We start from the raw sequence: 25097 nt of genomic DNA on the forward strand, positions 1-25097 counted from the left end.
CACTTTACAGATGAAGATATATATAGAGAGAGGTGGGGTGATATTGTTCAAAGTCACACAGATAAAAAGTGACAAAGTCTATAACTCTGCACCTCCCTCTGGTGTGACGCCCCAACTGGGAGAACCACAGGGTTCTCTCGTGCCTCCCTGACCATTTCTTTCCTATCACTCATGACCCACCACAGGGTCTGAAATTAGCCTGCATTTGCAGCTTCTTTTCCCTCCAGTTTCTCAGGAACAAGGCTGTTCGGGCCACTTTATGACTTCCAGGTCCCCGAAATCTCCGTGCTCAGACTGCTCTTGCCTGTGCATCCGGCCCACTGCTCAGAGGCTCTTCCTCCCCTGCAGGAGGACGTTTCTACTCTTCACAGGGACACCTCCTTAGGGGATCCCTCCTCTCCCCCTCAGCATGGCAGTTGTCCCAGGCCACATCGCGAGATGCCCCAATAGGACTGCATCTGCCCAGGTCTGCTAGTCAGACCAGCAGCCTCAGAGCCAGGGATTATGCCCAGGTCACACTGCAAACCTACTGCCCGCCTCACAGCCCCCAGCCAGCAGGTCTCCTGGAAGTCACAGCAAGTGCCCAACCCAATCCAGAAGTCTCTTCATTTCCCAGCACCACTGATGACTGGTTTCCAAACTTTGGTCAGTTTCGCACAAAACAACACCTTCTACTGTGAAGCGGGTGGTTTTCGCTTCTGCGCCCCATTCTTACTGAAAACGTTAAGGGAAACCAAAAAGCCTCTTCTCAACCCTTTTCTGATGACACCCTCCCACCCACAATATACATATGCTCAAGAGATTTGGATCCACGTGATTTTGTTTCCCTTATGGTAAGTGGCTCAAAACACTGTGGGATTATTTCTCCTTTGAGGGTATTAGGACTCAGTTTCTAGGCTTTAATCTGTTTTTGTCTCTGTCTTCTTTGTTCCTAGCAGTTGCCACCTCTTACTCCCTTCAGCAGCCTCCCTCCCAACTTCTAGTCTAGGAAATCAGCTGTGATGAGGGGCCCGGGGGCATTCACAGAAGATGCAACAAAGGCAAAGAGAGGCTACATAATTTGCCAAAGATATCACCTTCAACCCCCAACAGAGTGTGTCATGTCCCTGTGTTTAACTCTTATTCTAAGCAAGTTAACTTTTTGTAGATTATGTTTATAAACAGATGAGAAATCAAAATACATACAAGGACACACATCAACTCTAAGATATTCATTAACTCCACTATTTTGTTTCTATTTATTTTATTTGTATTAAAAAATTAAGAACCCCTGCAATCAATATAGCAAAATGTTACTGGGTTTTAAATACAGAATATAGAGGGGTTAATTGTGTCATTACTCATCCTTATATGTATGTTCACAAGATAAAATTATTTGAAAGTCTCTCTCCCCTCTCCCTACTCACTACTGGCTCTCACCTGAGCTCCCAGACCACACATCTAACAACCTTTCAATTTACCCACAGCTGAACACATCAGTTTTCCCCCAGAAATCCCTCTGCAGCTTTCCGTCCTCAAAACACAGCAGGACCATCATTTAACTCATTAATCCACCCAGAAACCTGGGCCTTACTCCATCCTACCTTCATAGACAGCTTTAATTCTTTCTTTTTACCATCTAAACATGCCTTCAATCTGTTCGCTTTTACCCACTATCCTACCGCTCAAGTGGAAGCCACCAACACTGCCCACCTGGACTCACGAGTCTCCCAGGTGGCCCCACAGCCACTCTCCCCTACTTGAGACAAATGGGATTGTGTCACTCCCACGTTTTTTGGGCTCTTTTCAGACTCACTGTTCATAGAAGAAACTCCAATTTCTTCACCTGGTGAAGGTGTTTGCCATGAAACTGTCAGCTCATGGAGGGCAGGGCACGCCCTCTCCCCTCAACCCCACTCTCTGGCAGAGCATCAGCTTGGGAGGACCTGCTGAGCTACATCAGCCTGTATCCTAAACCTGGTCTTGAGTTCTTAGCAAACTGCTTCACTTATCCATACATATCCAAGGTAGATAAGAAAGATTTTAGATGTTGAGCTAGACTATTCATTTGGGGATTTTGCACTGGCAACCTGCAAGTATATGTTCTAATGATTGTGTCTTGTTAAAACCACACCCAGATTAAAGGAGTATTTGTGGAATGTCTTCGGAGTAAAAGGGTTCTGTACTTTTACAGATTTTATGTTTTATAACATGAATAACCCGGACAGGGTCACAAATGGAACCGCCTCACAAGTGACAGAAGACAGGTGAGATGCATATAGCAACAGGTCACAAAGATGGTAAGAGCAAAGTTGTTTCTCCAAACACCCAAAAAATTCCTCCAAGAACAGAAAACTCAGAATTTTGAAAGTAAAATACTATCATATAAGGAAAGAAAATAAATAATCCTCTTCATCAGGGTTTCAAGATCTGACTGCAGAGTTATTAGCAGGCTATACTGAATCCTATCACAGAAAAATCAGATGGACTAGTGGTGAGTAAGTTCCAGGAAAACGGCAGTAATTCCTCCACTTGAAAGAGGACACACACTCACTTGTTCAAGGTGATTGTAAACAACATTCTGCAGAAATTCAGAAGATTCAGGCACCGCTTCTAGATGGTGATGACACGGAAGGATGGCTTGGATGCATGCTTCTAACTGAGTCACCGGCATTCTTACACTGCAGGGGGAAACGGAGGCCCTCAGCCAAGAGCAGAGATGTTCCTGTCATGTATCCCAGGCCGTGCCTTGGGGACTCAGTGTCCTGTAGCAGTCCGGCCCCAGGCAAGGACCAGCAGCGTGGCCCACCCAAGCAGGAAGGGCACTGTGCTTGAGAAAGCCCACACCAGATGGGAGCAAGAGTGGCTGGTGGGGTTTTGTGAACCTATGAATGCTCATAGTAAAACACCTGCATACATTCAAGTGATACAATTAACAGTAGCATTCTTTTTAACAAAATTTCAAATGTCAGTGTTAATTTTACCATTCCTTTCCTCTTGTCCCCTGCACTCTGAGACAGGCTTAGGCTCTCTCACACTTGCAGCTCTGATGCAATAGTTGTGAAGTTATTTTACTTTACTGCAAGTGTCTTCGCTCCACGTGTCGCTGTGACTGTCGTCTCTTAACACAGTCAGATATCTTCCTGGATCTCTCCATGAGTTCCTTGCTCCTGCTTCTCAGATCCTGAGATAAAGAACAGGTGAAGGCACATGACTGGAAAAGTCAATGTGGACTTGAGCAAAGTCCTCAGTGACCCCCTAGGTGAGTGTTGACCACCCCTTAGCTTCGATTCTCAAAGTTCTGCCCAGGGTGACATCCAGACAGGAGGGAGTCCTGGGCCCAATTAAAATCTGTGTGGCTTGGGTGCGGGGAAAGGTGCAGGAGCTGGTTCCGTAGCCGGGACCCACAACACCTCTGCTCCTCTCTCTCCCGGGGCCCCGCTGCCAACCCCCAGGTTCCCTGATCTTCTGTCCTTCTCTTCTACTCTACTTCAAGCCCTTTTCCTCTTCCTTTATTCCCTGATTATCTGCAGCAGGAGTGATTTTTCCATCACAAAATCTGAAAAAATTTCCTGCAGCTGAAAAAGAGGTCTCCAGAGGTCAATGCCCATATGGTGGTTCCTGAAGAGAGCCCCTGGTTAGGGGGACCCTCACCAACACACACAGGACATCAGGCATGTTGCAGGGTCGACCACCCCCAACAAGAGTTTGCTGTGACCCCAAGGCACGCACAGCATCCCTGCTCAATAAAGTGTAGTTGTAATTCGTTATTAAGAAGCAAAAATAAAAAAAATTTCTCATGTTTCTTACTAAAATTATTTATGAGTTAGAAAAAGAAATTGTAATAGAAAAGAACAAATTTGACTCCATGTTAGATGTGTTTGTTTGGCTTTAAAACTGTACCTTGTTTTCTAGGCTCCGACTTGCTATCTGCACCTTTTGAAAAAAAGTTGCCTTTAGCCTGAAATATCCAGGACAGCCTATTCTCCAGGCTCTGATCTTTAAGGATATTAGCTCTTCTACACTTATGTACAGATGGCAAGTTGCAAAATAGATAACCTTTCTTTTATTTGGAGGTTTTATGGGGGCACCATAATTTGACCCACATGGACAGCTGCAGGAACAAAGGATTCCAAGGAGAAACAATTCGTACAGCGAGAAGTTTGCAACAACCAACCACATCCCCGCCGCTTTTTAGTATAAAAGGAGACAGAATTCTGCTTTGGGGAAGAGAGTTCTACTGGATATCAATATGCCATTTTCTGGGTCTGCCAGATTTTCAAATAAAGTCACTATTCCTTACTCCAACATTTCATCTCCCCATTTATTGGCCTGTCATGCAGCAAGCAGAACGAGTTTGGACTTGGTAACAAAATGACTGCATTAGAGGTAGTATGTCTCCACTGTTTCCTCATTTCCAGTATGTCACAACCTATCAATTTTATATGCTGTTTAACAACACGACAAAAAACCTATTATACGGAATTGAGTCCAAAGAAATAAAATTATTTCTACTCCTTCAAAACTTTTTTCTTTTCTATTTTATTTTGTTTTGCTTATTCAAAAGAAAATAAAAGTCAAATCATTTTATTTCACGTATTTTTTATAGCTACATAATGTAAATACGACAAAAATATTTAAATTGCAATAAAAATTGTTCATATATTTGTATAAAGATATATAAACCATCAATGCAGATTAGGAAAGGAGTAGATATTTACTAAAAATCCACTGCACATCCAGTCTTTTACAAGCATATCCTGGAATATAAGCTCTATTATCCAGGGGTCCCCCACCCCCATTCTCACTGCCAATTCCCTTAGTAATCAACTACCAAGGCACCAGCATAGAACCATGCGATCACTATTTTAGGTTAAATGAAGGAATTAGCTCATTCAATTCTAAAACAGAAACCTTAAAATAAATACTGAACTTATTTACAGATAAACAAATTTGGACACAAAAAAGTACAGTTTCTCCCCCAAGACACAAAGATAATAATTGGTAAAGGCAAGATTTGAACTAATCTGCCTGATTATAAAGCTAAGGTGGAAATCCCCTTCGACTGTGTAGGTCCAGCAGCACAGCCCATCACCCTATCTTTGTTCAGATCTGGCTTTAGACAGCCTGAGACAGCACCCCATTCCTATGGTACTCGAGGGGAAATGATAACAATAAGGATTTTATATTCAGTAGTTTCTTAGGTCTCAATTATATAAAGTGTCAGCAGGTCAGCAGAAAACTCTGGGAAATATGAGTGGGTCCAGAGCTTTTTGCTGATAAGAAACTCAATCTATCAGGACAGAGTGACCTTCCCATGAGTGGCCTCATGAACATAAACTAAAGGCAGCTGAAATGAAAACTAGCAAGAACATGGAAGTGAAGCAGGAAGGATCCCTACTATCCCCTGCCCAGTTAGTTGCCTCTTCACCCGCGTGGACAAGATGGCAGAAGACCCAGGTTCTTGTCCAAGTTACAACATCATGGATTCTCACCCATAAAATGTTGTGACTCTATGCTGTCTTAAGTCCTTTACAACTAAAATATGATGACACCAATATCTCAGCGGAATGTCTATGTCTCCACTTTCTCTCTTCTATTAGGAGACTATATATATGGCCACAAACAGAAATTCAATTAAAAACACCATGCACGAAGCCTGGTGAAAGTCTGTGTAAGAGACATTGTTCTCACTCTCTGTGAATGAAAACTCAGAAAAAGTGGACCTTCTCCCTCTGCAAGTGGGAGGTAGACTGATTTTGTGTGTGTGTGTGTTTGCATGCACATGTGTGTGTGTAAATCAAATAAAATATATTCTGGGATGTGCACAGTTTTTTTTATGATACTATCATTTCATGAGGATGAGCCAACCTTTAAAGTAATTTGAAACTACTTTTCTGAGAGGCTCTTTTGGTGGAGGATGGGAAAGGGGAAAGGAAAGGAGGAAAGAAGTAAATGAAGCAAAGCTGTAAGAATACTGCTAGGGAAAGGCAAGACATTAATTTTGTTCTTACTTGCATCACACACAAATTAGGGACTGGCTTTCCCCCATGTCTTGTCAAGCACTGAGTTGCAGAAGTACAGGCGACAGCCCATTTCTCACTGAGCTTGTGACTGTACGTGGCATCTTATAGACACAAATTATTTAACCTGATCAAACACTCTAGCAGCAGGCTGTAATTCTCCTAATTTGAGAGACAAGAATACAGGAAGTGAAAGACGGTATATAGCTTGACCAAAGTCAGAGGACAAGTAAACTAAAGAGGATGAATTCAAACTCAGATCTGAACGCAGAGTCTGATCTTCCCACTCCCAGGGCTGGAAAATCCTTAACACAAGGCTCCCCAGCTCCTCTGCATTGTTCCTGGCACCAAGCATTTCCCATGGCGATGGTCTCCAGTTCTCAGACACAGTGCTCTGTGCAGCCAATAACTTCCATTCGACCTTGATCATCTACCTGCCACACCTACCAGGCTTCACCATACAGGCAGGAAAGCTGGCTTTCAAGTGCATACAAAGCCACCCCTGGTCTAACCTGGACTCTTCAGCAGCTTTTCCAGCATAAAGGCAGCCATGAAAGTGCTCACAGTTTGTACATGAGCCACACTACCTCTCTCCATCTGTCTCCCCACCTATACTACTTAGCTATGACCATTTTGAGAATCTTGGAAACAAATTTTTAAAAACAGAAAAGAAAGGATTCTGTAACAAGTACTTAATACTTACAATTTTAAATGAGAAGTTACAAAGTGAGTATTTACAAACCGAATCTGCCTTCCTAGGTGTCAGTTTTAACAGTTAAAAAACATAATAGCAAAAATTTCTCACTTAAAAAATTAACAAAAACATCAACAATAATCTGGAATAAACTCAAAAACAATGCCCATGTTGTACATGGAGAAAGTACAGGACTGTACTGAGGGGTAAAGTAAGAAGTGTGAAAGTAGAGACATCAACATATTGTATGGAGGAAAGCAGTTTTAAGATGTACGTTCTCCTAAAGATAATTCAAAATTACTAAAAAATCCCATGACAACACTTATCTGTTTTTTTTAACTTGAAAAAATTATATTAGAATTCTTCAGGAATAATAAAGTCATAATACAAGCCAAGAAATTTAGGGATCGAAAAAAGAATCAAAAAATTCACACTGTAATATATTAAATAAATTTTTACAATATGTAAGATATAGTGCTAGAGTAAGAAAGTAAGATTGACAGAAATAAATCATGAGCTCAAAAAGAGACTCTAGTGTACATAAGTATTTTTTACAGGTGAGATTTCAAATTAAAAAGCAAAGTATGAATTTAATAATTGTCTTGTTACAATCAGAGAATACCTGGAAAAAACAAATTCTATTCCAGTCAAAATGACCGCAAGAAAAATTACAGAAAGTGATGTAAATATTAGAAAGTACTAATAAGAGCAAATACAACTCTTTGCTCATATCAATTCAGCTTCTCCTCACTGTAACAAGTACCATTATCATCTCCATCTTAGAGATTAAAAAAACCTACAGAAGAAATTTATACCATTATAAGAAAGCATTTCTAAGAATAAAACCCAAAAAGAAGACATTTACTATCTTAAGATTATTTTGGGCCACAACAATAATGAACCTACTGAACAAAATGAAAGGCAAGAAATGACAAGTAAAAGCTCTCTGATACATGTTGATGAAGACAAGGGGTTAACGTTCATAATATACATTGAGCTGTCACAAAGCAACAAGAAGCTCCCCCACTTAAATGTTTGCAAAGGACAAAAGGGATCATTCACTTTTTAAAAGTCATATGGCTAATGAGTGAAAAATGCTCAAAACCTCACTGGTCATCAAGTGCAAACTAAAATAATGAAAATCATTTTGCTCGTCATATTGGCAAATATGTTTAAAAGATATTATAGCTAGTGTCCATCTTTGAGACAACAAACTGTGAGCGATCTTTTGGAGGATGACATGTCAATGGATATGTAAACTCTGAAAAACGTGTGTGCACACAGGCTGAACTCCACTTTTAGGAATCGTTACACTTAGAAAAAATCAGTTCAAAAAGATGTACTCATCAGAACATTTACACAGCACTGTTTACAATGGTGGGAAGAAAAGCTGAAGTGAAATCATATCCAGCGATAGAGAATTGGTTACATAATTTATTCTACATCTTTTCATTCCCCACAGGAGAAGGAATTTCTAGATTCACTTGAAAGGATCCTGTGATGTATGAAGTTGTCACATCCAAGGACTAAATTTCCAGAAACCTTAGCTAAAGGAATACTCATACAAGATCACAGGAATGTTTGTACAAGAAGGATGCCAGTCAAACACCCTTTCTGACAGTGGAAAATGGAGAAAACTTAAGTGTTCACCATCAAGACAATGATGCGGTAAATCACGGCGAGCTGTGGGCACTAAAGTAGCGGCGTTTCGGCGTGGTCCAAGGCCTTGTCCACAGTACTCTCCCACGAAAGGTGTCGTTACACAAGAGACCAAACCTGCACATCAGGAGACCCCTTTACTCTATCTGAAAGGACCGGGTGAGTCTGGAGGGGGAGGACGTCTATGATATATACGTTAGTGAATAAACCGAGCTGCAGAAAACATATAGTATGGCCTTATTTTTCAATAAAGCATATATACACACACATATACATAGATTTCTCATATACGTGTATGTATGTGTGTATATATATATGACAAAGGCATAAAGGTCATGAAATATATACTCCACATTGTCAGCAGCTTTTACTCTCAGGAAAAAAGGGGAAGGGAAGTAGGGGACTTTAGGTACCACCACAGTTCTCTTTTCAGAATTTCAAGTAAGTATACTTGGAATTTAAAAGTTTACTTAAGTACAAAGTAAAATGGACGATGCCTCCACAAAACAGAATGCTATACTGGTAATTAAAAATCATGTCAGGGGAGATAGAATATTGTAGAAAAATGTGTAATAAGCCGAATGGAAAATGGAGGTCTCCACACAGTAAACATGCACACAGTGCTCGCTGGTTTTTATGACAGAGCTGATACACATTGATGAAAAGAACAGAAAATAGATGTTAAAGTGTTAATTATTATCTCTGAGTACTGGGACCAGGATAGACCCTTTTGACTCTTTTTTCAGACTTTAATATTAAATACACATTATTTTTCATCTGAAAAATGCATTTTTAGATGTCTAGTACCACACATTGAAAAAAATACATGAGTAGTTACAGAAACAAATAACTAGGAGACACCGCAGCACCGTCACACAGTGTAGAAAGGGCGATCCTGAATAACACCACGCAGTTACATAAGGACCCACAAAGTGAGAGCACCCGCTGTAACAGGCCGCGGCTCCCTTCTATTTGTCAGTTGTGTCTTCAGGGCTGAGGCATTTCTGAGCACGGCCAGTGTCAGTGCTGGTGTCTGGATGGATGCCACTGGAGGTGAGGGCACCTGCAAACCGAGAGGAAGAACAGAAATAATCCTCTGCTTTTTCTGTCTTGTTTCTTTGTTACTTTTAAAGAGAGGCGTAAATAAGATAAACTGAATCTTCCTTACTGAAATTTCAGTAATGAAGCCATTTTTAAAGTGTTCACAACTTATATTCTCCCTATAACTGTCTTTTCAAAAAAGCCTCATATTTATTAAATGTTAATTAACTCAGTTAATCAACTACCTGTTGAAACCTTTTAAAAAACATGAAATGCACTACATGAAAGCACCACACATGCAGTGACTAGCTCAGCTGTCTTTACGGCAGTGCAGTCAGCCCCCACCATCCCGAGACCCTGAGCTCCTTATGCTGGGAAGAGAGCACGCTGCTTCCTCAGATGGAGAGAAACGGTAAAAGCATTTTCTGAAATCTACAGCACTGACAAAACATAACTGACAAATCCCAGGCTCCTTTGAGGCTGTCATTTTCCGTTTCTGGCCAACACCCGTCAATGAGCAGAACCACCCCATTCCCGAGTCATGGGACTCACGTGGGCAGCAGTTTTGGAGAAATTTCCAGTTATAGAATGTTAACCAACTATACATAAAACTCTGAAAAAGAAAAGATGCAATACTCAGATTTTGGAAGACACTCAAAATATTCTCCTAAGTCTTAGTAGTTGGAAAGGCTGGGCTTCTCCTAAGCCACTTATTTATTTCACAGCCAGTGAGCATCTCCCACAAATCCTGCTTCCCTGTGTGTGCTGGGAGCCTCAGGCACATTGATGCTGTCTATCTTATAAGTCACAAGGCAGAGGCGTGTGTCTCACGCCTGCAACTCTCACACAGGCTCAACTCCAAGCCTCAATTTGTGAACTTGGCCCCATTTTCTCACCTGTTTATTTGGTATCTGTTCTTCTGTAAGCTGCCTGAAGTGCTTCTTGGAACAAGTTAGAAGAATGAGTGGGTAGAGAAATGGACAGATGGACAGGTGAGAGATGGGCAGACAAACAGGGAGACTCCAAGAGAAGGGGAGCAAACAAAATTTCCTATGCAAAACCCTCTTCTAGTCAAGGAAGAAAACCATCACGAAGAAGTGTGAAGAGGCAGGTGGCTTAGGACTGTTTCCTGGATTCCATCAAAAGTCACACCACGTGATGAGAGGGTAGAAGTATAAATAATAAAAGACAAAAAGCATGCATGTTTGAAAAATATATCTACATTATGTACTTTCTAAAGAATAGATTTATATCAGCAAGGCTCAATAACACAATCTTTGGGTATTTACAGAAGTGAGAATCCCATCTCCAATCCGCAAGACATCCCTTCGGAGCACTGAGAGTCTACACGGTGCGGTCATAAAGCCGTAACCGCAAAAGCTGTGCTATCCTGCACTTACGAGGAACGAGCAGCTGTGCTCGGCCTGCCCACGCGCATCATTTACAACCCACAGCACCTCTACGGGGGAGGGATGACTAGCGAGCCCTGTCTCTGCAGGACAGAAAAAAAGTCCGGGAGAGGCTAAGCCGACCTACAAGTTCTCCATCTCACAGAACTTGTCACTCCAGAGCAGGACTCGAACTCGGCCCACGTTTGTAACCACAGTACTACCGTACTTTATGTGCTTTTTGTGTGTATAATGCATTTGTTTCTGGCATGAAAGTGTATTTAATAAATGATCGGTTGTCTTGTATATTTCATTAGCTCACAATCTTTATATTTTTGAATTGTACTCTTCCCCTGGAGAAATGAACGGAAAGAGCAGTGGTCAGAATGAGGTGGGGCTCCATTCTTTATCTGTTACCTCATCTCATCCAAGTCCCCAAGCAAATGCTCTCTTCATCTTTTCAAGAGAGGGCTCCAGTGATGGTGATTTACTCAACTCCAAAACTAAGTCTGGGGGAAGGGCACATGCAGCAACGAGAGCAGTATCACCTGTAGGAAGGCGAAAAGAGCTCAGGGGATGGCTCAATGGGTCAGCCTGATTTAATTTCAATTGATAATTCAATAACACACTCTAAAAATACTAGCATGCAGTGGATTTGCTCTTTCTTGACATCTAGCAAGTTTCCACAGCCGACATGTAACATTATCAGGAACTAGTGAAAGGAAGAGTCCATAGACAAGGAAAATCAATGCCACAGGCAGGCTGAAACCCAGGCTGGAGGAAAGGAAGAGAAAGGGCATATTTAAGAAGAGGGGAAAGTCTGGGAAAAAGACATCATCACAAGGACTCTCAAGCATCATCCAGCAATCATATAATCATTCTTTCAAGAGAGAGTTACTTAGGTCCTATTTTGTGCGAGATTTTACAAAGGGCAAAGAGAGACCGCAGCGTCCATGGTGGCAGCAAGTTGCGGGGCTATAATACAATTCTAATCCTGGTACCTTGCACACTTGTCCTCAGTATAAAGGCAAAAATTAAAGTAAAATAATACTATGTAAACCATACACATTGCTGAAATAAATTAAAGAAGACCTAAATACCTGGAAAGACAAACCACGCAAATTCCTGGATCAGATGACAATATTCTTGGGATGGCAGTGCTCCCCAGAGTGAAGCACACATACAACGTGGTCTCGATCACAATCCCAGCGGGCTCGTCTGCAATAACTGACTAGCTTCTGCTACAATTCATATGGGAATTCGAGGGTCTCAGTAACCAAAACGTACTTGAAAGAGTAGAACAAAGTGAGAGGACTTGTAATTCTCAATTTCAAACATTACAACTGTATCTACAAGTGAGATTAGAGGCCATTTTTAAGTTATTATTGTGTTTATCCTTATTTTCTAAATTCTGTACAACGAATATACCTGTTAGAATAAGAAAAATAAAAAGTAAGGTATCTTTTAAAACATGCACACCGATTCATTCATTGGGAAAAATTATTTTAACTATAAAGAGGTAAACAAATATCTAGTGAAAAAGGACTACTTAAAAACAAGTGTGCATTTACAATTTTCATAAATTGAAAACTGAAAAGCACAAACACATCAAGTTTCTAGGGAGACTGGTGAAACATATTAATAATTATTTTCAAAAATTCTAATTGCACAATGAAAACACAAGAAAGGGAAAATCGTGATTGACAGGCAACTGCGAACACGTGGAGAGCAAAGGCCTTGAAATCACTGTTCCTTTAACTCTGCTACTAGCTCAATAGGAGAGGAAATTCCTCACTGAGGGGACAGTGGAATCCCATGCATAAGATAGGATACACAGTACAAACTGCAGTAGTATCGGGAGTGAATATGTTAGAAGAATTCTGAAGTTACAACATGGCTGATAAACTATAAAAACACTGACAGACAGATTAAAACACACAGTCATACATATTATATAGAAACATGAACTCTGCTCCCATGTTGCATAGAAATACAAACATATTTGTTCATTTATGGGCACTGATTACTTTATCCCAGGTAGAATATTTCAACTAAAACAAATAATCAATATTACACTCCTATTGTCAAATGTACTTGATAAGTTACTCTGCTATGTAACCATATGTGTCTAAGATAGATCTAAAATTAGTGAAAAAGAGCTTTGTATGGTTTCTTGAATTCTTCTCAAAATTCCAAGTTTAATTTTAAAATAGATCTGAGCAGTATTTCTATATTATCTTTTCCCTTGTGAAATGAACAACACAGTCTTTTTTCAAAATTCTGTCCTTACAATGATTCACGAGCACAGTATCCTCACAAAACTGCTGGACAGCAAGTCACTATCCAGACACTGTGACCAAATAAATGAAACAGAAGGAAGACAGTGACCCTATACTGGAGTGCTTATAGTCTGTGTCAACACTGGGGTTTTTACTTGATTGGTTTGATTGGGTAGCAAAATAAAATCAATCAAGTACTTTCTTTGAGCATTCTATAAGTCATGACTGTTTTTAGTGTCATTAGCAGGAAAGACTTAAGCATGACTTGGTTAGGTCAACTAGCAACAATCATCACTGGAGAGTGAGTAATAAAGAAGTTAACTGATAGCAATGCTTCTGCCTACATGAGACCTAAAATAAATCTACACTGATATCCGAAAGGAAAATAAGGAGATGAGGTCCCCAATGAGAAAACAAACTAACAAGAAATCAAAAAATGAAAGTTATTTTCATTAATGATTCCAGGCAGTAGTGGAGCATGGTGGTGAAGATCATAAATGCTGGGGACAAACATGAGGGTCTGAAATCCCACAGCACTAGGTAGATGTGACACTGATATTTCAGTGAAATTTTCTGCATCTCAGTCTCCTATCCATAGACTGGGGACAACAACTGCACCCATCTCCTATAACGGTCCTAAGAATTAAGTTATTTTATATATAAAAGCTTAAATAAAATACCTCAGAGTTTAAATAATACCCCAAAAGCACAAGAAACAAAGAAAACAGAGACAAATTGCAGTTCATCAAAATTTAAAACTTTGCTTCAAAGGGCACCATCCAGAAAGTGAAACAACAACACAGAGGAGAAAATTTTTTCAAATCACTTATCTGGTAAGGAATTTGTATCTCAAAATGAAGAAAAAAAAATAACCTACAAGTCAACAATAAAAAGGCAACTCAATTAAAAGGTTAATAAAGTATCTGAAAAGGTATTTTTCAAGGAAAATATACAAATGTCCATAAAGCACAATGTAATGATGTTCAATAGCATTAGCTGTAAGGGAAATCAAGTCAAAACCACTAGGAGAAACCGCTTCACACTCACTACAATAGGGTATAATAAAAAAAATGGTAACAAGCACTAAAGAGGACAGAGAGGAAGCGGAGAACGCAGCCCTTGCTGGTGAGGATGTAACACAGCGTGGCCACTTTGGAAAACAGCCTGGCAGGGCCTCAGAGAGTTGAACATTTCGTTTCTGACTCACCCAGCAATTCTGCTCTCTGGGCACACAGGTAAGAGAACGGAAAACAAATATCCACATAAATAATACCACATGAGTGTTCACGGCGACATTACTCATCACAGCCAAAAACAGAAACAACCCAAATGCGTATCAGCTGATGAATGGGTAAACAGTGGGGCCCAGCCATAGAGTGGAATGTTATTCAGCAATAGCATAGCACAGAATAGTGACTAAGGCCACAACATGAGCAAACATTGAAAACGTTACTCAGTGTGAAAGAAGTCAGTCACAATAGACGTTTCCACTTATATGAAGTGACTCGATTTACATGAAATGTCCAGCACAGGCAAATCCACAGAGAGAAAATTGGCTCCTTGGGGCTGGGGGAGGATGGGGAAGATGAGAATGTCTGTTTATGCGTACGGGGCTTCCTGTTGGGGGGATGAAAATATTCTAAGATTGACTGGGATGCACAATTCTGGGCATAGAGTAAAAACCGCTGTACATTTTAATGGGTGAATTCTATTCAAACTCTTAAGAACAAAAGGACCTTGGGCCAGTATCTTCCATAGTAAATGCAAATTGCTAACTTTTATTAGAGGAAAAAGAAACTGCTCTCAGCATGAAAGCAGGAGATTAGCAAATGTGAGTTAACCGAAATTGGACAAGAGCATTTCACTTGAAACAGTTGCTGAGTGTACACGAAATATTCAGAAATAGGAAAATCACCTTGACATCACGAGGAAGCATTCTGTTTCAAATACAGATCAAGGATTCGGCAAGCCCAGCTGCCAGAAATGACCAGAGAAGAAACCTGGTTTATAAAACTAGCACCAGAGACAACAAGGAATGGTGATGAGGAAAGCAGGCGGCGAATATCTGGAACAGTTCGCTACAAATAATTTCTCCATCAAAAATTGAAAAATAAAATGAAAGTGATGAAATGATCTGTTGACCGCTCGAGAATGGGCTTCCTTCGGTGCTGGACTGTTCTTTAACCTCGATTGAGAGACTCAGGAGAATCAGCATGGCTCCTGGGGGTCCCCAAAGGACTGCCCACCAGCACGCTGACCACCATCACATCTGCCAGGTTTGAATTGCAGAGAAGAGACCAAGTTCTGAAAGGCACAGGAAATATTGACAAGGGAAGAAAACGCTGAGGTCAGTCCTGGGACAGAGGCCCTCTGAGCAGAGGCCCAAAGGCTGCAAGTGAAGTGCTGTAGACCTGGGGCAGGAAGGGATCACGGGGGAGCATATCTCAATTCTCTTCTGTCTCTGCCTCCGGTAGGAGAGATAAAGCCTGCATCCTTCTCACCTGGAACTGTGGGTTCTGGCTGGCAGAAGTCTTACTGACACGGAATGATTATTCAAGACTCTGTGGAAAAAGTCAAGAAATCGAGAGGGAGTAGGGAGCCATCTCCATGAGCCTCTCAAATGCTCCCATATTTATAGGGTATAATCAAAGGAAAACTTCGTTAACAGTTGTGAGATAGTAAGGAGGAAATTCGGGAAAGACAGGATGAGGCAGAGATTGTAGAATACACAATGAGTACAAAGGATTAGTGTATCTTTAGGGAAGTCATGGGGTGAGGGGAACAAGATACATTTTTAGATATGTTCATTAAAAAGCAGACCACCAGACCAGCCAGGTCCTTGTTTTGGGGATAATACACTATCTAACAACACACAAGCCCAGCGTTTATAGCTGAGGGTCTCGGTCCTTGCTTTACAACCAGCAGAGTGCTATCTAAAACCTCAACTACACAAGCAAAGCATTGTCTCTGATTTTTAAGGCAAGGAGTCTGGAGTGAGGATGCACAGGAACTTGCTTATAAAGCAGTATCAAAGCATATTTTTTCTTCTTAAAATTCAGAGGCGACTGGGGTGTGTTACAATTTGTTAACCCAATCATCTGCTTCCACATGGAACCATTATGGAGGACACCCTAGGATGAAAATCCTGGATGTGGGTCTTTTCCTGCCATCTTCAGCCACTCTATCAGGGTCTAGGCACATCCGTGAATAACGATCCTACAGTACCACTCACTCTCTTAACTCCTGGTGATTGAAACTTAATTTTAGCTCTACACAACTTAACGTAGAAAAGTTTCAGCAATAAAAGATATAATATTCCATTTATATCTCATCATATTACTGATTTTCTGATTGCTCTAAGCTGCTTCTACTTGGTAAAGCACCTCATTCTGAAGCTGAATTCAGTAATTTCCATTGTGTATTTCTAGCCAGTTTGGGCTCGCTAAATTCTTTTGGTCAAATATCGATACACTTAATTGATTTCTTTGTTTATCAATTTCAGCCAGGAGGAGAGGGAGTGTCACTCTTTTCCTCAGCCCACCCTCAACTCTTTTCCCATCAACTCAGGCCTCCTGAAAACAAAACAAAGTATTTGTTTCCCTTCTACTCTTTCCACAAACCCAACAGGAAACATCAGCCTGGAGAAAGAATTCAACACAAATGTTAAAACAAAAATCTATAAACCTGAAACAATACCATCTCCGAATCATGATACACAATGACATGAGAGTAAGTGTGTCAGGCACAAAGCATGCGGGAGCCTGACTACCTGATTTCTATTCTTCAAAGGAAGGAAGGTTTTCGTATTTTTTATTATCATTCTTGGTCATTGTTTCTGATTATGCCAAAAAATAATTTATGAAATAATTATGCACTGCAATAACTGATTTTTATTGTATCAATTTTAGAAGGCATTCAGAGGGGATAGGAAAACCCACCTCTGTAAAATATGCAAAATTTCTTCCCCTGTTAAGAACACGTATACAAAATGCAACAGAGAATTCAAATTCTTGTGGAGAGGAGCAAAAGCCACAGAATCAAATCAAAGTCATTACAATGAGTCAATTTAAAATTCACTGGACAAACATGCTCAATGCATACAAATAATTTTAAAGGCACACTGCAAACCATTCACTTAATGATCTGCAGGCTAGAGGAAGAATTTCACTCTTTAACAGACAACAGAAATCAATAGGGTGCCCCACCAAACAAGGAGCAATGAACAATCAGGTTTTTGACAGTTCTGATAAATCAGCATGTTCTAAAGATCAAAAACCAGAAATTTTAAACATTCATTCAAACCACAATGAAAAAAGCACTTAAAGAAAAAAAGAAAAGAAAGTAAGCACATAGATCATTTCAACAGAACAATGAGAATTTCTTGTACCGCTGGAAGAAAGAACAGGCTATAGCCTTTTACTTGAAAAGAGACTACTTTAAAAAATAACTGCTAAAACACATTTCATCATTCATGTTGCCTTTAAAAATCTGAGGTACTTGTATCTGATCAGAAAAGCAATTCTGAGTAATAGTATGTTACAATTCAGTGCCAGTTTGCTTTAGAAGAAAAGAGAAAAGTTACTGTTTCTAATTCTGCACAAAGTTTAAAGAACCTCCCTGCCTCTATCTCCTCCCATTTCTTAAGCTCATGCTCCCTAACCCTTCTGAAACAAGTATGAGAAAGTCTTATTCCCAATATGCCAAATGACAACTGAATATCAATTTATTAGTGTAAATATATGCCAACACCTTGAAATGGAGGAGAAAGGTATCAGAAGTCTATATGGAATTTCTTTCTACCTTCCTGAAATCACACAAACCAACGTTCACACAGACACAGACACAGACACAGACACAGACAAATACCCCCTGGATTACTGGGCACTTCACAAGCTTAGTACTTACAAATTGTAGAAGGTAACTTTGTAGTTACTTTAAAATACAAAACTGTCAGCTTTTGAAAGCCTTCATCATCTGCTAAACCATCCAAATATCAAAGAGACCCAATTAGCCTTCGCTGTAGAATGTAATTTCCCTTGATGGCAAAACAGACTCTAAGAAGTACTGGATCAAAGATTCGTGTTTATCACTACCTATGATCGTTTTTAAGCACATTAACAGATTCAGAAATGTATGTCTCAAAAACATTTATTCCTATTGAAATAGTATACGTGTTCAATTGTCTATACAGTGACTAGGTCCCATGATGGTGTTTAAGAGCTATTTTGTGTATAGCAATATTTACTTTCAAGTGCAGAAAAGGAGGGTGTGTATTACTCAGTTGTAGAGCACCTGCTTAGCATGCACAATGTCCTGGCTTCAGTCCCCAGTACCTCCAAAAAAAATAAATAAAAATAAGTGCATATTTAAAAATAAGAATAAAGTTATAAAAAATGCAGACTAAAAACCACTGCAATCTAGGTGCTACAATTATACTAAAAAAACAAGTGTTTCTATCAAATATTAACTATATGCCAATCACAGAGACAACCACAAGTCACACATGAAGCATCACGTGTGATTCTCAGCAACCCTACTAAGTAGACACGGATGAGAAACCCGGCTCTGCAGATGAGGAGACGGAGCTCGGAGGAGCCGGGGACGCTGACCGTCCTGCTCCCCGTGACACCGTGTCAGCCCAGGGCAAGCGCTGACAGAGCTGCACTGAGGGGACACCCAGCTGCATGGAACCTTGGGGCACTGGGGAGTCCCAGAAAACACTAAAAACTTTTCAGTGAAAAACCAGCTAAAATATATTACACTGTGCTGCATCCTTTAAACAGGGAAAGTGACTGAGACCTTTTTGATGCCTCCGTGTCCTTTCTGCCATTATCAGTTACTTGCCCTCACAGTGTGACCAGTGATGATCTGGACCCCATATGAAGTGCACTCAGATGGAAGAGCTTTTAAAGCTGTTTTATGAAGTTTGTAAGACTGTCTATGACTCACAAAGGCGGTCATCCATCACTTCTCACCGGTGTGGACGTACCACCTGAAAGCACTCCTTTCTGCTTTTTAAAATCCCTTCATCTACTCCAGACTTTTCAACAGCAAAGAAGTAGCTCAACCACAGACAGTGGACAGCTTTTCACCAAATGGACTCGAACAGCCCATCTGACAACCTGGAAGCCCTTGTCTTCTATTAAACCCACTTCCAGGTACTTCATCATTTTCTGATTGGTGGACTCGGCCTCTGACTGGCCTACTCAGACAGCTCCCAACCTCACATCCAGGGGTGGGAGAGGACCATGCTGTTGGGGAAAATCAGTGAGGAAGCTGGACATCCTCCAGCCACGTCTGCACGGGTAGAAGTGCCTCAACGTGCTCAGAAATTATACCGTCATCATCCCTGGGCTCCCATGGACTGGTTTCACATTAACCAAACTCATGAGACACTGATGCAAGAAAACCAGAAACTTAACTTTTTAATGTAACAGAAGATGTGAATCTATGAACCAGACTGAAATATCAGAGTTCAACCATGAGTACATTTTCTCCTCCACGGCCCAATCACGGGCAGGCAGTCACATGGCAAGCATGGACAGAAACGGAGCAGGAAGGGTTTCTAGATTAATTCAATGGAGTATATTTCTATTATACGAACAGATCTACTGCCCAGAAGTCAATTAACGCCAATCACGGTGCACTCTCCGTGGACAGTGGCCAAGACATGACTATGAGCTCCTGTGTAACACTCCTTTCCCTGTCCTTTCTAGGCTAACTGATGCACAGAGGTACAAAGATTCAGGGATGCCGATAATGCTAAACACCCAAAGCCCATCTCTGGGAACCTCAAAACCAGACAGCCAGGGTTTAAATACCAGCTCTGCCAATTACTAGTTCTGTGATTTTGCCAACTTAATTACCCTCTGTGTGCCTCAATTTCCACACTGTAAAACTGGGATAACAATCAAACCTTCCTTACTCGCTTGTTGAGAAGATTGAAGGATTCATTTCTGTAAAACTCTCAGAAAAGAATGTAGCACATTTTGGGTGTTCAACAAATGTCAACTTAATATCAAATTGTTTTACAAGTCTCCCCTCTAATCATCTTATGTGTTTCCTGGCTAGCCTAAGTCCCAAATAAAATCCTTATTTCTCCTTTTATACACTCTTGGGGAGCACCCTTATGTTCCATCCAACCACCTGTTTAAACTGAGGGAGTAGATGTCTCCTAACCACTCCTCTGGGCCATGGAGAGTGCTTCTCCATTCACACCCCTGGCCTCTGGCCCACAGCTAGCACTCATTACACTAACAGAGTGAGGTGTGAGTCCGGGGAGACAAGCAGGGCATGTGAAACCCTTCCTTTCACTCCAGTGTTGGTCACCATTGGGAAGCACGCGGGATGCTCAGCTCCATGGCAGGAAAGCCCTGTGCATGAAAGGGCAGGTCTTCTCAAGGGAAGGCTCGCTGTGGCCCAGAGCTACATGGGACAGGGTGATTCTGTATTTCTGGGACACAGTATCATGACACGCATTTTCCCACAGCCTTGAAGTTCATGGAGAACGTGGCTTCATCAGTAACAAAGAAGACATTTATCGCCTGTATACTCTTTTGTGTCATCTCTCAGTAGGCTGCTGGAGACAACATGTGTATAAGTATTGGATCTCCTTAAACCCCAAAATATATGAAGTAACAAATAATTCTGTGGCTTAACGTTGGTTTAGGGCGACTGTGTAACAGTTCTGACTCTGCTGATGCTAAATTATGGGTATAGGAACTATGGAACCTCCTCAAATATCTTTCATCATAAAACCATCTCTTCTTATTTTCCTGTTTCTTAGTAATTGCCAAAGACTCTCAAATGATGGCTTCACACAAAACAGCAGCTAAAGTTTAAGAGCCCTCTTGACATACACACTGTGGTAAACACTGCACATAATTTCTAATTCTCACAATTCTACAAATCAGATACGAATGTCCCTATCTCACAGACGAGGGAAAAACTCAAAACGAACTGACTCAGGCTCAAGTGGCTCAGTGGCAGCGCGTGCAGGCAAACCATATCAAAAACTACACCCCTTCGTATATGTACCAAATCTCCTACCACCAATTAACACACAGCGGCGGGGTCAAAACTCAGGGAACTCAATACACTTTTCACCTTTAAGGTCCTCCAGATGCCGCTTCTAGCTGTTTTATAAAATCCCGGCTCACTGGTTTCTAATACTAGAAGAAAAGCCCGATTTTGCTATTGTTTGCACAGCAAGTCTGAAATGTTCACAGTGAGATGACAGAATAAATCTAAGATATAAGCAGAATAACTTTTCCAGTTAGACAGACATAATGGACATTGGGCTATTCTGAAGCATTAAGTAAAGTAATCAAAATAAAATAACGTTGTTTAAGCCTTCTTTTACAAACAGGAAAGTTAAGACTGTAAGAAGGTGCAACAGTGCCACCTATGGCTAAAATGACCTTCCAGGTTACCGGGAAAGATGCAACACAAAAATTGCCTGTAGGATCAGTAACGAGAATCAGATAAATAAAAGTGCAGCACATGCTGCACTTTGATTCGGGGGAAAGGAGGGATATTCAGTATTTAATCTGATATTGCTAATACTCCTGAATATAAACAGAAGACATAGGCTCATGGAAACTCATCTTAGAAGAGGAAAGAATCCAGTTCAGCCACTTCATTTTACAGGAGGGGAAACTGAGACATGGGATCTGTCCTCCTGGCAATCAGCAGCAAAGCTCTCCTATGCCTCATGTCTTGCACTGTAGCAAAAACCAACAGATCTGTATTAGGCCTATATTCATAAAATTCACGTTTGTATTTTTCCAACAGTAGGTTATCTAAGTATCTTGCAAAATACTAAAAGAGCCAGGATATCATACAATTTTGTTGCCATACAAAAACATTTATTTACATAATAAAACAGCATGAGCTTTATTCTCTCTATTAAAAAAGTGACATGTCAAATCAATATTTTGATATTTTAAACCTGTTAAGAATGTAGAAAAAAATCAAAATTTTCTTTAATCACAAAATAGAGGAGCTTATTCCCTGAAAATGATCAATATGGATTTTACTAAACTTAACGGATCTGGTCAGAATCCCACGAATTTAAATGTCTGAGTGGATGGTTACACGGCAACATAAATTCTGATTTGTAACAATACATATTCTGTGTAAATAATCTTCAAGGTCATCTGATTAAGGCAATTTAACTAGTCCCTGTCTCACTAGAATGATACAGATTTCATTAAAACTTCATACTACACCAAAAAAAATAAATGAATCCTTGTTACTTTAAACCATATTCAAATATATCATACAAATACATATTGAATATGTATCAGAAATAAGCGACACTCTTTAGTATTCAGAGTTGATCCTTCTAAAATATCTGTCATTGTGACAGCACACTTTTTTTAAGCACCTCTTGGGTTCTTTGTATACAAGGCATCTACCTCTCACAGTCAGACAAATTAAACGATATTACTCAAATTTCACAAATGAGGAAATGTACTTAAGCCATGAAAATAACGTACATATTCATCAACAGGAAAGAAAAGAGTAAAGACTTTTCTTACAATATTCACTGACAATCTTTTCTTCCATATTAAAACTACATAAAACCAATTCAGTCTTTGTAAGTATTTCTGTCAAAAAGGGCCACAAGAGAAAAACAAGCAACATCATTAGCAGTGGTTGGACTTTAAGAGCTCACTTCTCTTTTGCACTATAATTATTTTTAATGTTTTGTTTTTAGTGCTTACAGAGCACTAAAATAAAAATAACTTTTTATGTAATTACCTGAGAATTAAAAATTTGTGAAAATGAACAATTTTAATTTCTGCCACTCTGTCTCAACTTCTCAATGGTGTCTCTCCTTTCAAGGCCTCATCAGTCTGAGATCACTAAACTCGGCCATTTATGGAGTCACAGGTGTTCGGGTAACCACTTAACGGGAGGCTGATAAGAGGAGCAATTAAGAATGCATTCTGTGCAGCCTGGGTTCCAGCACCGAGCTAGCCACAGCCTGCTGTGTGTAATTTGGGACAAGCTGCCCCATCTCTCAATCCCTCAGCTGCAAAAAAGGAGACACTGATACCTACAATCAAACACCTGCTATGAAGTAAAACATGAGGAAAGCATTTTAGCCTTAGGTAGGTGTCCACTCACAGCGAGTTTGGTCATTATGATGATGAGGATGGCTGTTAACAAATTAAGCTCGACCAAACAGGAGAAATCACCTTAAAGGAGAAACATTTTAAGTCAATGAGCATTTCCTTTTGGATGAATTGCAGAATATTCTAATGATTTTTTAATAAACCAAATTTTGTCCATTAATTATAGATTTACAGGTTCATGGACAAGTCTCCAGAAAAAGAATTAGAGGCCTCTTACCTCTGTAAACTAAGAAAGTAAATTTTAAAAAAAATCACGGAGGAGATTATACCTCATTTGGGAGAGTATGTGCTTAGCATGCATGAGGCACTCAGTTCAGTCCCCATTAACTCCATTTAAAAACATTGTTTTTTAGGAAATGGAAAATTAAAGCAAAAAGATGGAGGAATACAGAATTTTTTAGAGACTCATCTAAGATTTAAGATGGGGAAAAAACCATCCATTTCTCAGAAGAAATCTTGAGGACTATGTAAACTGGATCTGAGATGTCTAGTCCTTTAACATTATTCAAGAATTCATATTACCAAGTCTTAAAATTACCTGATAACGCACAGTGGTGATACTGATCATAACAGCTGCCATCACGGATCGAGCTCCGGCTAGGACTGCTCTGTTCTGACATCTCTGCCCCTCAGGCCTCACCAGGATGAGAGCACTAAATTCGGTCATTCAAGAGCATCTTTTGTAAGTCCTCCATTTGTGCTTCTGACTCTCCCCTCACCAGCTCCTCTGAGGGAAGCACTGTTATCATCTTCCCCACTCACAGATAAGGCCACTGAGGCAGAGACTAAACCCGTTCCAGGTCACATTGGCAATAAAGGACTTCTGTATTTCTGCTGTTTGCTTTTGACAAAGGAATCTGAGATATCAATTCAAGGCAGACTGTTAAATAATCAAGTCTGTCAGGTCTTCACCTCAAAGAGCAGATACTATAAATTCCTGATGTAGGATGAGGCTGCCGCCACAAACTGACTCAGCTTGAAATTAATATCCAAGATGAAGCAGCGGATACACGTAAATATTCACAATTGTCAACTCTGCTCACGGGTCTGGGCCCTTCACTGCCTGAACGGGGGTGCAATCCCCACCCGTGTCTGGGAGAGAAGCGCGGCTCTTCCCCGGCTCACCCAGGCTTCACGGGGTATTTCCCCCCACAGACTGGCCTCAACGATTAAAAGATCTCAAGATTTTTACACCATGCAAATCTAAAAGACATTTCTGCAGATGGAGCACTTTCTCAGGCTTAAATCTTTTTTGCCTACATTCAGCCAGGGGGAAAAAAGAAACATGACTCTACAAAGTCTCTGACCCGCACCACTCACAGGAGTAGAACGGCCAGAGCAGAAGATGGTTCTTCACATTGCAGGATGAGAAAAAAATAAAGATGCCCCGACAACAGGCACTCCCAGAGACAGTGCTCAGCAGTCTTCTGCACACTCACGGTTGTGCAGTCCTAATCACCTTCTATTTCCAGAACACTTCATCACCCCCAAAGAATCCCCCTGTCACTAGCAGTCACTCCCTAATCCCCCTCCAACCAGCTCCTTCCAACCATCACCTGCTCTCTGCCTCTGCATGTGCCTATTCTGGGCTTTTCATATCACTGAAATCAACAATATGTGGCCATTTGTGTCTGCTTCCTTTCAATTAACATGCTGTTATCAAGGCTTGTACATTTTGAAGTGGTATCAGCATCTCTTTCTTTTTTTTTTTGAAAACTTTAAAGATTATTAGAAGGTGGTAAGTACTATCAGCAAGAGTAGAGTGGAGCATAAGTGATTGGGTTTCAAAGGGAAAAGGGTGGGTTGAACAGTCAAAGTGGACTTCCCAAAACAGGTGGCATTTTTCATTTTCCTCTTCTTTTTTGTCTTTTTTATTCACTCTTACGTGTGAA

At 40.5% G+C, this 25097-nt stretch overlaps 1 protein-coding gene across 4 annotated transcripts in view; it reads right to left on the bottom strand.

Moving 5' to 3' along the window:
- LOC140699647 (trafficking protein particle complex subunit 9-like) overlaps positions 1-25097 on the bottom strand; it is a 205788-nt gene that overhangs the window by 14958 nt on the left and 165733 nt on the right. Inside the window, exons 1-3 of one of the 4 annotated variants that reach the window (XR_012077894.1) lie at positions 11202-11216; positions 9194-9418; positions 3029-3163 (exon numbers count right to left, since the gene is read on the bottom strand). The exons of the other annotated variants lie outside the window; for them this stretch is intronic. The gene's annotated coding sequence lies outside the window, so the exon portion shown is untranslated. Of the gene's footprint in view, positions 1-3028; positions 3164-9193; positions 9419-11201; positions 11217-25097 lie in introns of those variants that run through there. 4 annotated transcript variants of the gene reach the window in all.

The sequence above is a fragment of the Vicugna pacos genome, chromosome 11 (genome assembly GCF_048564905.1).
Source record: "Vicugna pacos chromosome 11, VicPac4, whole genome shotgun sequence".
Taxonomy (NCBI): domain Eukaryota; kingdom Metazoa; phylum Chordata; class Mammalia; order Artiodactyla; family Camelidae; genus Vicugna; species Vicugna pacos.